Raw genomic sequence first — 13,343 nt, 5'->3', positions numbered from 1 at the left:
TTTATGTCTCGCAATTCTGACATTATAACCCTGTTTTTCACAGAATTATGATAAAAACTTGCAATTGCGTGGAAAAAAAGTCAGAATTGTAAGATATAAACTCGCAATTACCTTTTTAATTTTTTTATTCTCTGGCGGAAACAATCTTCCATAGCTCTGACAAATATACAACGTGATGTTTTGACTGATACATTCTTATTTACCACATAAATCATAAAGAATCATAAGACTAAAATGTCAAGCAAATGAGCTGATCTCAGTACTGTGATATTGGGATCTATATTCTTTCTGTACTTGGGTTCAGTAGGGAAATGCTGAGTCACCAAATAAACCGAAGTCCTCTCAAATCAATACTGACACAGCTTCAGTATTCTGCACTAATCTGGCAGCAATTCACAAAGTGGCCTGTAGTGGCTGGTAAACATCAAGCACATTCTCACTGGCTGCTCTCCCAGCTGTGCTGTCCTGGTTTTGTTCTCCTCTCCATGCTGCTGCCTCAATGACAAGAGATGTAATGCTCAATTAAACCTGACTCACTTTCTTACAATTCCCCACCGAGAGGCTAAGGTTAAAGATCACACATTCAGGACAGACTCCCGCTTTAGGCATAGGACCTAGATGAAGAGGAGGTCATACTCAAAGGTCAACCAATGTATCGCTTTGACTATCACTAGGTTCTGATAAAAAAAATTAAATGAATGCTGATAATGATTGAATGCAAAATACAATTATCATCAAAAGCAGCTATTTAAAGTGATAATTCACTCAAAAAAATTTAATTCTGCATGATTTACTGACCCTCATGCCGTTCCAAGCCTAGAAGACTTTTGTTTGTCTTTGAAACAAATGAAGATTTGTTTTTTAATGAAACCTGAGAATTCTGTCCCTCCATTGAAAAGTCATACCACTAAAATTTGACACGTTGACAAGTTCATTAAAGTCATTAAAAAAGAAATTCACATGAACCGAGTGAACAGACATGATTGCTTTATATGATGAACGGATATCACCTTACCTTTTGTGGGGTTTTGTTTATTAGGTGTCGTTACCAAAATGAGAAAAAAGCCTTGCATTTATCTGCCCACTGTGATCATGACATTGATAAACTGTTGTAGTGCAAGAATAAAGTGTTGGCTGACTGTTGAGAAAATTAAATGTCTCAAAATATTTATGTATGCAATCCATATGTGCCTTTATGTATGTTAAGTTAGACTCCTATTTCTTTCTACAAGGACCAGAGGAAATCCATCCTGCTCTATTAGTCCCACAAAAATGTTAATGGATGTAAAATAAACTACTCAGTCAGATTACTCAAATGGTCCCATTCGGATAATAGCTTATGGCTTCATGAACTGACTTTAAAATATTTTTCGGTTTGAGCAGGACTTAGGTTGCACCCAGGCCACAAATCTTCCCGTGAGTGGTATGAACTTACACTACTTTTAAAATATTTGGGGTCAGTAGAAAGAAAGAAAAAAAGAAAGTAAAGTAGCAAGGATGCAATAAATTGATGCTGTTGTTTTGAACCTTCTATTCAAAGAATCTTGAAAAAAAAGTGTATTACAGTTTCCAAAAAAAATTAAGCAGCACAACAGTTTCCAACATTGATAATAATAATAATAATAATAATAATAATAAATGTTTCTTGAGCAGCAAATCAGCATATTAGAATTATTTCTGAAGGATCATGTGACACTGAAGACTGGAGTGATGATGCTGAAAATTCTGTCTTGCCATGAGAGGAATAAATTTCATTAAAAAATTTATGATAAATTACATAGAATAATTTAATGTGATATGACATTAAAAAAATATATTTTAAGTTGTAATAATATTTCACAATATTATGTTTTTTTACTGTATTTTGATCAAATAAATGTAGCTTCGGTGCGCATAAGAGACTTTTTAAAAACTTCTTTAAAATATGAAACCCCACTATTTATCATTATTGGTCGATTAATTATATATTACTATGTTTCCATGTGGATTAAAGTACTAAACGTGAGACTGTTCGGCTCTAAAACAAATACACACACACACATTACTGATTCCTCCATTAACAGAGCAGCAGCATCAGACCTGTCCCTAAAATTAAGTTAAGAAGACAGAGCGCCCAAACAGCATGAGGGAAAAAATATATATAATCAACCTTACCATGCATTTAAATCAAGAGTATTGAGTGGAAATCTGTCTGCCCCCATCACAGCTTTATATGACAGCTCGTCTCACCCATGAATGCTGTGATTCAGAAAGTCTCCTGGAAATGTCAGGGAAGTTTTTTGGACAAGGTGCTTGTAGTGACAGTAGGTTTAGTGTTTGCGTTGTTGGGGAGAGGGGTAATAAAATTACTGTGGGGCTTGAACTGAACCCCAGAGCTTACAGGCGGAGCTGCGAAAACATCAGCAGCCAAACAGACCATTCCTCATCTCCTGGCTCCAATGATGGGGTATGAGGACACAGCCAGAGGGTGGACGCCACACCACGGAGAGAGGAAAAACAACTATTTATCTTCTTTTTCCAACTGTCTGCACTTATGGTAAAATGTGAATAGCGGCAACTTTCATAGAGACAATTTATGGAACACCCCTACTTTCTTTTCATTTTGGAATGGGAAAACACGAGAGAGAGAGAGAGAGAGAGAGAGAGAGAGAGAGAGAGAGAGAGAGAGAGAGAGAGAGAGAGAGAGAGAGAGAGAGAGAGAGAGAGAGAGAGAGAGAGAGAGAGAGAGAGAGAGAGAGAGAGAGAGAGAGAGAGAGAGAGAGAGAGAGAGAGAGAGAGAGAGAGAGGATGAAAATCAGCTGATGGAGGGGGCTAAAGAGAGAACAGCACCACAGGCGATCTGGCAGAGTCATTCACTAAACTCCATCCACATGGAGCTCACAGTAACTCAACTTCCCACAATTACACTAAGTGCAAAATTTCCCACATGTGCGCGCACACACACACACACACACACAGATCAATTCTTTATATGGTGATGCTGTAAAAGTTCATTTGATTTTATGGGCTATGAAGAACTTTACCTTTGGGAAATGGATCCTATGAACCACAAGGTCCTGAGTTTGCTGCTTTTTAGGACTAAAGCTTCAGAGAAGTATGGAGAGTTATGTATAGAGTGCCACAGGGATGACATCATTTTGTAGGCCAATCCGGAAATTATCATCACCCTGGTTCCTTCGACAAAAACCCAACAGGAGTTTTACATTGGCTTTTGGATAATTGCAGAAATAAGCTCTGTGACCAAGTTTAATATTCTTGCATGTTTTGTTCATCAAGATGTTTTTAACAATTTACACAACAATTCCAAACAATTGTGTGCTGGCAAGAATGTCACTCTTAACTAAAAGTTACTGTGTGAAAGTGAATTGTCCAATACCGATATCTAGAGAGCAATCACAGGTGCGACACTTTTTGGAGAAACATCATTGGACCACACTGACTTTCTAAAATACTGAAGTAATGTTGATATAAAGGTGAGTAAAATCTGACCGAAATTTCATTTTTGCATTTAGCCAACCCTTATCTAAAGTGACTTACAATATAGAAACATAAGCAATTCATCAAAGAGCCAATAATATCTGTAGTATACATTGCTAAGTTTATTAGAAAGCTAGATTAGGAAATGAGTTGAAGCAAAGGAGAAGAGAAGAGGATTTGCGTGTGTATGTGTGTGTGCGTGTGTGTAGGTGTGCGTGTGCATTGGTTTAAGCTTGTGGCGTGGTTGATTGCTTGCAGTATACATTTAATAATGGTAAATGGTACAAAGACAAAGAGTTCAAGAACATATTTTAATTTTATTTTAATTATTAAAAACTCTTTAACACAATATTTAGTAAAATGTTAAAAATTAAAATGGTTAATTATACCCTGAAAAAGGGCTAATGCTTCTGTTAAAATAAAGTGGGCATGACCAATGCCATTATAAATGGGCAAATATTGGCATATTAATCAGCCTGGCTAATAAATCACAGCAAATTAGTTTAGTTATTAGTAGAGTAACGGTGGATATATAGCATTTATAAAGTAATGGCAATTACAGAGAATGATAAAGGCAAATGTAAATGTACAGATTCCAAAAATTATTTGTCGCTTAGAATCTCATATAAATTCACTTCAGAAAGCAAACCGAAGAACGAGCAAATCAAGATTTCAAACTTTAATTGTGTGACAATATAGGACTTCTCAGATAAGTCTTTTACACAATGCATCAGTGCAACCCAATGGAATGTCAGAAAAATGTGTGCTTAATTTAATGGGACCTCAACATTCAGATCTGCTCGTTACTCTTAAACATTGCCATCCTTCCAAATGCTTGCTCCATCGGTCAACACATTCCAAGCTGAATACTTGCCTGTTATGGATGCTTCTGGCTCAACATGTCCTGTCTGGATGAAGTGGTCATAATGGACAGCACTGAGACAGTATTGTGTCTGCTGGACCATCTCCTGACACTCTGACCTCATCTCATTACCTTCACGTAATTCACAATTGCCTCTCAACATGGGATCAGCAGCAAAACGGCCACTGAGAGAGGTCAACAACATTGCAAAGTCAATCAGGGCTTTTGCAGATTAAGTGTCTCTATATCACAGACGCTAATAAGTCTGTCTGTCCACCATGTGAGATGGGGGTGGTTAAGGACACAAAATGAGGGCTGTTGAAGTTGCATTGCTATGCTGTGTGGACATAATCCCCTCACAAAACGGGGCAATCTAAGCCTACACGGCTCTTTGGAGATTCCTGAGACTGCCGTCATGGTTCAGCATGACTGGGCTGAGCATAAGCCCTCTGGTTTATGTAGCATGCTGTGTCAAAGACAGAGACGCATTATTCCAAACTATCTGCAATTTATTAACCTGAGGTTCGGATGCATGGATCAATAACACAAGTGACAAATTCCACTAAAGATTGATTTCAGGATTATCTTACATAGCTGGTAAGAACCTTCAAAGAGGACATCAATATTAGCCTAGAAATCTAGACGCACCCTAGCGGCAGCAAAATGTATTTCGCAGCCAGGGTAGTCTAGACACTCTCAATAAACCTTCTAGCTACAAAAACCCAAATTGGGTCAGGCCAATCACGTCGTGTATAGAGTAGGCGGGGCGGGCTCAACATATGACGACAGAGTTGCGACGGTTACCTGGCTGCCACTTGAAAACAAAGAATGACGGCTGCTGATGGAGAACAACGGTCTTTCGAATCGGCTTTGGTCGCGACTCTGGACGACTTGGAGTTAAGTTTTTCTTTGAGAAAAGAGCAAAGAACGGCACTTAAGTCATTCTTAAAAAAAGGAAGATGTGTTCGTCGGTTTGCCGGCCAGATATATGGCAAAAGTTCAAGTTGAATCTATCAACTAGCTCCGCTGTAGGGAAAACGCTCTGGTTGGTTGAAGCGCTGTCCTATTGCGTGCAGAGGGAATTTGAAAGACAGCCGTTTATCCCGCCCCTCGGATTGAGCCGTGACTATGGTGAGTTTCCAGACCTAACATCTTGATGTAGGTCTGGCTTGCCAGGCTACATCAATATATGATTTCTTCATCTTCATCGTACTAGACAAAGTCCGATACAATTTTCATTGATAAACATACTTTTAGAATAAGTGTTCTGTTAAAAGCCTGTGATAGCCTGTCGATTTGACTCTCTGTGGTCAGGGATACAAACACTTTGAAGTATAATCTGTAGTTTTCACGCATGCCCTGAAGCTGTCAAAAGGTGTTTTGCATTATCCAGTGGACTTTTGCTGACAAGTAAACACAAATTTCTCGGTCCAGGTAACACAGAGAACGAGTAAACACTGTTAATTTTTCAAATACTACCAACATTCAATACAAAGCAGGTTAAAAATCATCTAAATTACAATTTAAGATATTAGGATTGGTAAATTTTACTTCATTTTTCTTCAGTGTAGGAATTAAAAACATGTTCATCATAGGGATATACTGAAAGAAAATGGCAACAAATGTTATTATTGTTGAATGCGAACTAAAATGTGTAGCATTACGTTCATTCAGCCTCCTCCCCTCCCTGTTGGATTGGTCTTGTGAGAGGTAGGTGCTGACCACACACACAAACACACACACACGCAAGAGAGGATTAGAGAGTCAGTCTGTATAAATGGTGAGGACATACTGGTTAAACAGCTTCTTTGCCTCCAAACACAAATCTCAGCCTTTCTTCCTTGCTAAATCAAACTGCAAACTTGGCATTCCTCTACCCTATTCCGCTCTTGAACTAATGTTTACACACCTAATTACAGATCAGAGGTTAAAATGCAGGCAAGGTTAACAGTTGTAAAGCAGGAAACTCTGGCATGTCACACAGTTTGCTTGCTTGTAGTCAGTGGGAGTTGCACTGGACAAGCCAGCAGCACAGCAGAAAGAGGCGAGAGTCAGAGCGGCTTGTCTCCTATAATAACTCACATCACTATGGGACGCACTGTGCAGTGAAAACAGTCGTGAGCTGAGGACCCCTGTGTCGCATCGGCTTGGAGACTTAGATGGAGAGAAAGTGCTGCATGCTTTACATCTCTGGCAGGCCAAAGATCATAAATCAGGGGACGTACAAAAAGGACAGTGTTTTCATAATATTTCTTTCTCAGTGTGGGGGTGTACAGATTTGCAGAGTCCTTTGACGGGGCAGATTCCTGACTAATGGAAAGCAGGCTAAGCAAAAGATGCTGCGCTAGTTCAGCAAGCCCTTGGTGCACCATATATTGGTGGCAAAAATATTATTCTTTTTAACATGGGATTCTTTATTTTATTTGTCATGGTATTCACCTTATTTTTAACGTAAGAGTGGGTGCGGCCATTTGTAACTTGAATGTGCGAGGCTTCAGGTGTCAACCTCTTTAATCCAACTGTACATAAAATTGCAGTTCATCCCTATTTCTCTCATCATACAAATGGCCAAAGTACGTAAAGTATCATACTGGACACTGGGAATCATGTCTTGCTGCTCCACAGACCTCCACGGGTAATGAAGGGGCATCTTTGTGGGAAGAGCTAACAGACTGTCACCATCATTGTGCTAACTTCACTCTCTGAGTTCAGTAGTAGTGAAGCTTGGGTACTTTGCTTGTCCTCAACATCACAGCGACCAGCACTACACTGACATCTTGACTGTGGATTTAGCAGAATAATGGCTCCTCACAGCTCTCATTACCCCAACCCATTCAATCACTGCGTTGGATTAATTTATTCTGTGTAAACGAATCTGTATATGAACAGCGTTTCTGCCTAAATTAAAATATGTCAGTGCTCTGTGATAGATTGAAAATGAGGAATCCAATCAACAGCCACAGAGAGGCCTATTGACCAGAGCAATGCAGATAATACCGTTTCTATTTGTAAAGAAACTTTATCCATGCGACATATTAGTAGAAATAGAAAGACAACACCAAGAAAACAGAGCTGCACACATTGATTTACTCTCAGGAATATTAATGGTTGGCTCCACCCCCAGCATGATACAGATCAACTGCTTCCATAATCCACACACACACACAGAGACCCATAAATAGACACATACACTTATGCATATCTCAGCAAATGAGCCTTGAGAACACTTGATCTACTCTCAGGACTCCAATCACATAAAAATACTATTCTTCATTTAAAACATAGACAGCAAAGTCTTGGTGAATTTAATAAATGGCTATGTAAGAGCAACTAAATCAAAGATTTATGGTATTGTCTGAGCCAGCACTGAATTTTTCCCACATTGAACATATCAGAGATAACCTCATAAATTTGGTGCTGCTAGCATGTTGGAGAATCGATGTGCACTTCCAATCAAGACAAACACGGCAGGCAAGGTTATAGAGCGATGCCTGCCAAAAGCCATCCAACGTCCTATGAAATTACAAACTCTATCTCCATTGATACAGTATGATGCCAAATTCATTAAAACAGGTGCTTTGTTCATTTTATACCTCTATATTTGTCAAATTAAACACCATGGTGGGAGTTAAAATGAAAACTGATTCAGTGAGGCTGTCAATGCAGTTGGTTCAAAGTTCTATGATCTACATGTAATATCATTTGATCTAGTGATCAGTGATTCCCACACACTGTCAGCAACAGCTGGGCATTCATGCTTTAAGCCTTCCAGCACACTGACTTGCCTCTCTTCACACTATAAACACTCTGACAGCTCCTGAGAGTGATTCCACTCCGCTTGACTCATAAAAGCAGTCTGTTGATATTAAACTGCCTGCACTTGTGAAATTATAAAACTTTGTGCAATACAACTACAGAAATGTACAGCATGCAAAACTCTTTTCTCTTGGGAAGAAAACCATTTTGGCAGAGAGATTTTGGAAATTTCAAAAACTTTACATTTCATCTTTCTCTGTGGAAAGGGTTTATATTATTCAAAAATAACTTTTAAATTGACCCCTGTAGCTAACTTCAAGGCCTAAAATTAAATACAGCTGCCAGGATAGTGTGTCACATTTATGTGAAATATTTAGGATGGAACTGGGTGGGTGAAATGGTTATGAAATATAACTTATTCACCCACCCACTTCTATCCTAAATATTTCCAGTGGGATGCCAGAAAGCAGCTGGGTATGGTACGGACCATGTGAAGTGCCAGGATTCAGAGCTTCAGTATGTAGGCATTGCTGGAGCAGTTAAGACCCTCCAAATCACAAAGATGGCTACAAGCAGTGCATGAATGCAGCATATCCTGTTTCACATAGACTATTAAAGCCCTCAAAAATAAAGATAAACTGGCTAAATATGTTTCACAATAAGACTGAAAGTCCAGAGAGAGGCTTTGTTGACAGTGTGAAGAATGTCTTTATTACAGCAGAATCGTATCTAGTCTAATATTTGATCTTCTAAAGATGAGTGGTGGTGGCACAGGTAGGTTCCTAGAGTCTTACATTAAGGGACTTTGTGTTTTCAGTTAATACAATCTCAGAGAATGTCTGTATTATATGTTGAGAAGAAACAGAACTCGTTTGCTGAGTGTGTTGAGCACGACAGGTAAGTTGGTCAGAGATAAGACTGATTCTTTTAAAGAACTGACTGATGTTCTTGTAGTGTGTTTAGGCACTTCAGTGTTGTGGATCGTTACATTAAAATATTGGGTATTTTATGTCTTTGTCTTCAGTTTTAAGTTGTTCCAATGATTTGCAAAATAGAACGTTTTACTGATTTACAATTTGACTAAGAATAAAAAACATTGCTTTACAATTAACACAACATGTACCATAACTCTTGTCATACAGCGCAGCACATAAAACAAAGGCTGTTTTAAACAACAACAGCTGGCTGTGAGAAGCTGCTACTAACTAACATACTGAAGTAATAGTAAGGGGGTGAATGTCACAACACTTTCTAGAATATCACTGAAAATCAAAAAAATCTAATTGAGAATAATTGAAAAATATTACAAAGATAACACCGGCAAAACCTTTTAAAGCAAACTGTTATGTGAAAAACACACAGTGAATTTATTCTCATATAACATTAAGGGTAATTAACAAGGTAGAATTATCATACAGTGCACTAGTCAAAGGTTAGATCTGAACCTAACTGCAGGGATTGTGTTAAACACAAAACTCAGAGCTATTCAGACTATTCAGACAATGTGTCTCCAGGAGGGACGCTCCATATGCTGTAATTAAAAAAAAACACTGGGATGCCATAATTACTTTTGCAGGGATAAATCGGTGTCTGTCTGAATTTAACATAATTATGACCTTTATAAAGAATTCAGTCACTTCACTCTCACAGCCAAATAAACAGCGAAAACAACATGCATAAGCACAAATGAAGATGAACAGTGATGAACTTTATATTCTAGAAATCAGTAAGAGGGCAAATCTACAAATGTTGCACTTTGCAGAAAACTGAAAAGGTCAATAATGAAGTTTAACTTTTAATCTTACTTAATTTTTAGTGAGATGCTATAGCATCAGTTGTTACTATTAAAATATTATGGGTATCTCATAAATATGTAGGCTATAGGCTATATGTTTTTAAATCTGCAATAAGAACAAGCAACAAAAATAGTTTAAATTAATAGGTGATATCTAAGCAAGTTTCCCATAGAATTTCAATGCCATTTTTACAGTAACGTTAGCCTAGCCTACTAATGAATAGGCTAATATCTAGTGAATTGTTAAGTAAAAAAAAAAAAAAAAACACGGTCATCAGTAGCCTAGTAACTAAAAGTACTAGCCTACTACAGTGATATACAAATAGCCTATAGTATGGTTAGTTATAAGCAATGCATGTTAAAACAAAACTTGCAAAATAGACAAAGCATGTATCGCTGTGAGCTCAAACTTTTTAAAGCAGATTTAAGTCACTCACCGTTGACTACGTGAAGAGCGCTTGAGCAATACCGTCCATAAAGAAGCTTCTGAAGAAACAGCGTCCTGCTATTTTCAATGCCTCCAAAGGCTGGTGAAGTTCACGCAGATCTGAGCCGCCGTTTCTCTTCTCTAAAGTAGGACAAACTCCCGTAGCTGAAGGTTAATACACGGAGCCACTGCATATCTCAGCGTCCATCCTGCTGGAAGTGACTGCTGCAAACTGCCTTGAATCCCGCTGCTCCCTTTCCCTGTCCCTGCCCCCCTCGCTCCGAGTCCGCACTGGCCCGCCGCTGGCAGAAGCGCGAGAGTGCCTCGCATTCGGTCCCGACCGCTGATCTGGAGCGACAAGCTGTAAGGCTATGGGAGAGTGGCCATGTGCGGGGGGCTCGCGACGGACGACACGTTCAAGTTCACGAAGCAACTTGAGCTGTCTTGTAATTGATGGTGAATGTCAAACCAACCGTAAACAGGCACTGCTGAGTGCTGAATGGATTTAATACTGACGCTAAAATGTGTCGAGTCGACTACAATCATTTCGTAGGCTATAAAAATGTGTCATCATGATCAACTGAAAATGTAGAGGGAACCCCACTCCCCACTTTGTCAGAATTGTTGTATTGTTATATAACTATAATATTTTGGCAAGGTCAGATTAAGTTCACATAAGGCAAGTTGTAAGTCCAATATGTCCAACCATTAGTTACAATATTTGTTAACCAAAACAATTGTTTGATATTTTCGTTATCTTTTACATGTGCAGCTTCATAATTGTTTTACTGAGTAAATTTGCTGAAAAATAAAGGCTACTGTAGGCTGTAAAAAATTATTTTCATGATTTATCACAACATGTTTTTCTTTTGTCAAATAAACTTGGCAACCAAGTTACTTTTTTAAGCTAAACCAACAATATTTTTTTTACAGTGAGGTTCCACCGTGACAACATACCCCATATAGTATGTGACAGCATGCATCGCAATAATAAGTGAAGTTCACAACGTAATTTCGGGAGGAGTAAACCCATCTAATCTTTCAATTAACTGCTGGAGCGTATAAGCAGGCGCTCACCTTGCTCTGGCATCAGCTGTTCTGGCATCCCTCCAGCTCATATAATTCAGGCATCTTGCTACCATACTCATCATCCAAGCATTAGTAGTCCCACTTGGGGGTATATCTAAGCTCGAGTTGAAGCTGCTCCCTCGAGTCCCTCCACTGCGGACAGTAAGACAAATACGCTTAACCTTATAGCTTAAAGATTATACAGGCAAAGGAACTCGTGAACTGTTTAATATCTTTCTTTTTTTTTTGTAATCAAGAATTTTGCCCATGTGTCTTGATTTTCAAAAACATACACCCTGTAAAATATTTACTGGACAACAAAGTGTGGCAATCATATTCCATAGTCATTTCTGAAACAGTCTATTCAAAGTGCCCTGGCCAGGAAGGGTCTTTGAAATATGATTCATTATTGTTTGAGGTAAAGGACTAAATAAGCACAGAGGGTGAGACACAAAGAGCAAAGGACTGGTATTTGTTATATCATCAAGGTACAAGTTTCTTGTTTAGTGACTCTGCTCAGGGCAAAACATAAATTGTCTGATCTTTCAACAAAATGTTATATCTGACAGAACATCATCAAAGAAGGACTTTGATCTGCACGCACGTCACAACTATTCCGTTAATAGATTTGATATAAATGTCTAAATATGATGTAAATATAAAGGCTGTAGGGGGCTCACCGGGGTTCTCAGCAGGACAACAAAAGTGTCCCATCATTCATTGTTTATAACCTGACTTCAAAGCCAGTAACATTGCTAAAGAAACCATGACTGATGGCAGTAATCATAAACAAAACCAAAATTGAAAGAGGCATCAAATGGCATGTGAATAAGTATATGATCTTAAAAGATTATTTCAGCAACAACACTGTTACTGTAGATCAACTTTTTTTTACTATATATTGATCATAACTTGCACATCAGTATACACAGAATTCCACAAAGGTATTCAAAGGTTCTAGAAAATATATGTCTACATAAATCAAGTTCATATTCATTTTGACTATTAGCCAACACTTAATTATGTGAGTTATCAAGACTCTAATTTGCAGTCACTATGGATGTTTTCTTTGTTGTCCCCATTATTCCATCTGATCATATTGTTAAGTGGTGTAATGATGCACTGTGAAGGGAGCGTGAGATGAGTCCAATGAACGTTTATCTCTGACGGCCGCTCGTGCATTTTAATGCATGTTTTCATGCTTCTGGATACTCATATGCATTTATTTAAAAGCATATACAGTTAATGCACAATATATCATGATTGACTCTTATAACTGACTCAAATGTGAAAAAGTTATTTACCATTTGCAGTTTAATAAAATGCAACTGCAGTCCTGGTTTTGAGCCACGGATTGCCATAAAACAAAAATAAAGGCTCTTAGTTCATATGAGTTCATTAAACTAAAATGTCTTGGGGCTCAATTAGACATTCAGTTTCAGAGCAACATAGCAAGCCTGAAGGGATACATTTGCATAATTCAAAACCTGTTAAATCAGCGGAGCGCACTGCAGCATAAACATTCTCACATGTACTGTACACTCTTGTACTGTACGACCTCTCACACAAAGCTCATCTCTTTGTCCACAAGCTTCCCCGTAACTGTGTAGAGTAGACAAAGACAAAACTAGGCCAATAACAGTCTATGTCCCCCTCGGCTTGTTTGAAGCTCTGTTAATTGTTGTGTTGTCCTTTTATTATTTAAGACTTGCTTGCTAAAAATGAGTAACAAAGTCAGTTATTTCACACATTAAAAAATTCAGAATAATTTAAATAAGCTATGTTTAAATAAGCACTTTTTTTTACCAGAAAGTGAATTAACAATAACTGAAGCTGTTTTTTGTCTTCTTCCGCTTGGGAAAATCGCATTGGATCTGGGCTGTTGAAAGAGGATGACCATTATTATTCAGACACTCCAGAAGTGTCACACATTATACAGCAGCAAAGTACTTTGAGAT

General features: G+C 38.2%; 1 protein-coding gene across 1 annotated transcript in view; it reads right to left on the bottom strand.

Moving 5' to 3' along the window:
- The window catches only part of lzts2a (leucine zipper, putative tumor suppressor 2a), a 61,971-nt gene extending 51,515 nt beyond the window's left edge, over positions 1-10,456 (bottom strand). The window contains exon 1 of the mRNA XM_081350831.1: positions 10,328-10,456. The gene's annotated coding sequence lies outside the window, so the exon portion shown is untranslated. The remainder of the gene's footprint in view (positions 1-10,327) is intronic.
- Positions 10,457-13,343: the final 2,887 nt, after the last annotated feature.

This window comes from Scardinius erythrophthalmus, assembly GCF_964197995.2.
Source record: "Scardinius erythrophthalmus genome assembly, chromosome: 21".
Lineage (NCBI taxonomy): Eukaryota > Metazoa > Chordata > Actinopteri > Cypriniformes > Leuciscidae > Scardinius > Scardinius erythrophthalmus.
This window is presented reverse-complemented; position numbering and strand designations above follow the sequence as displayed.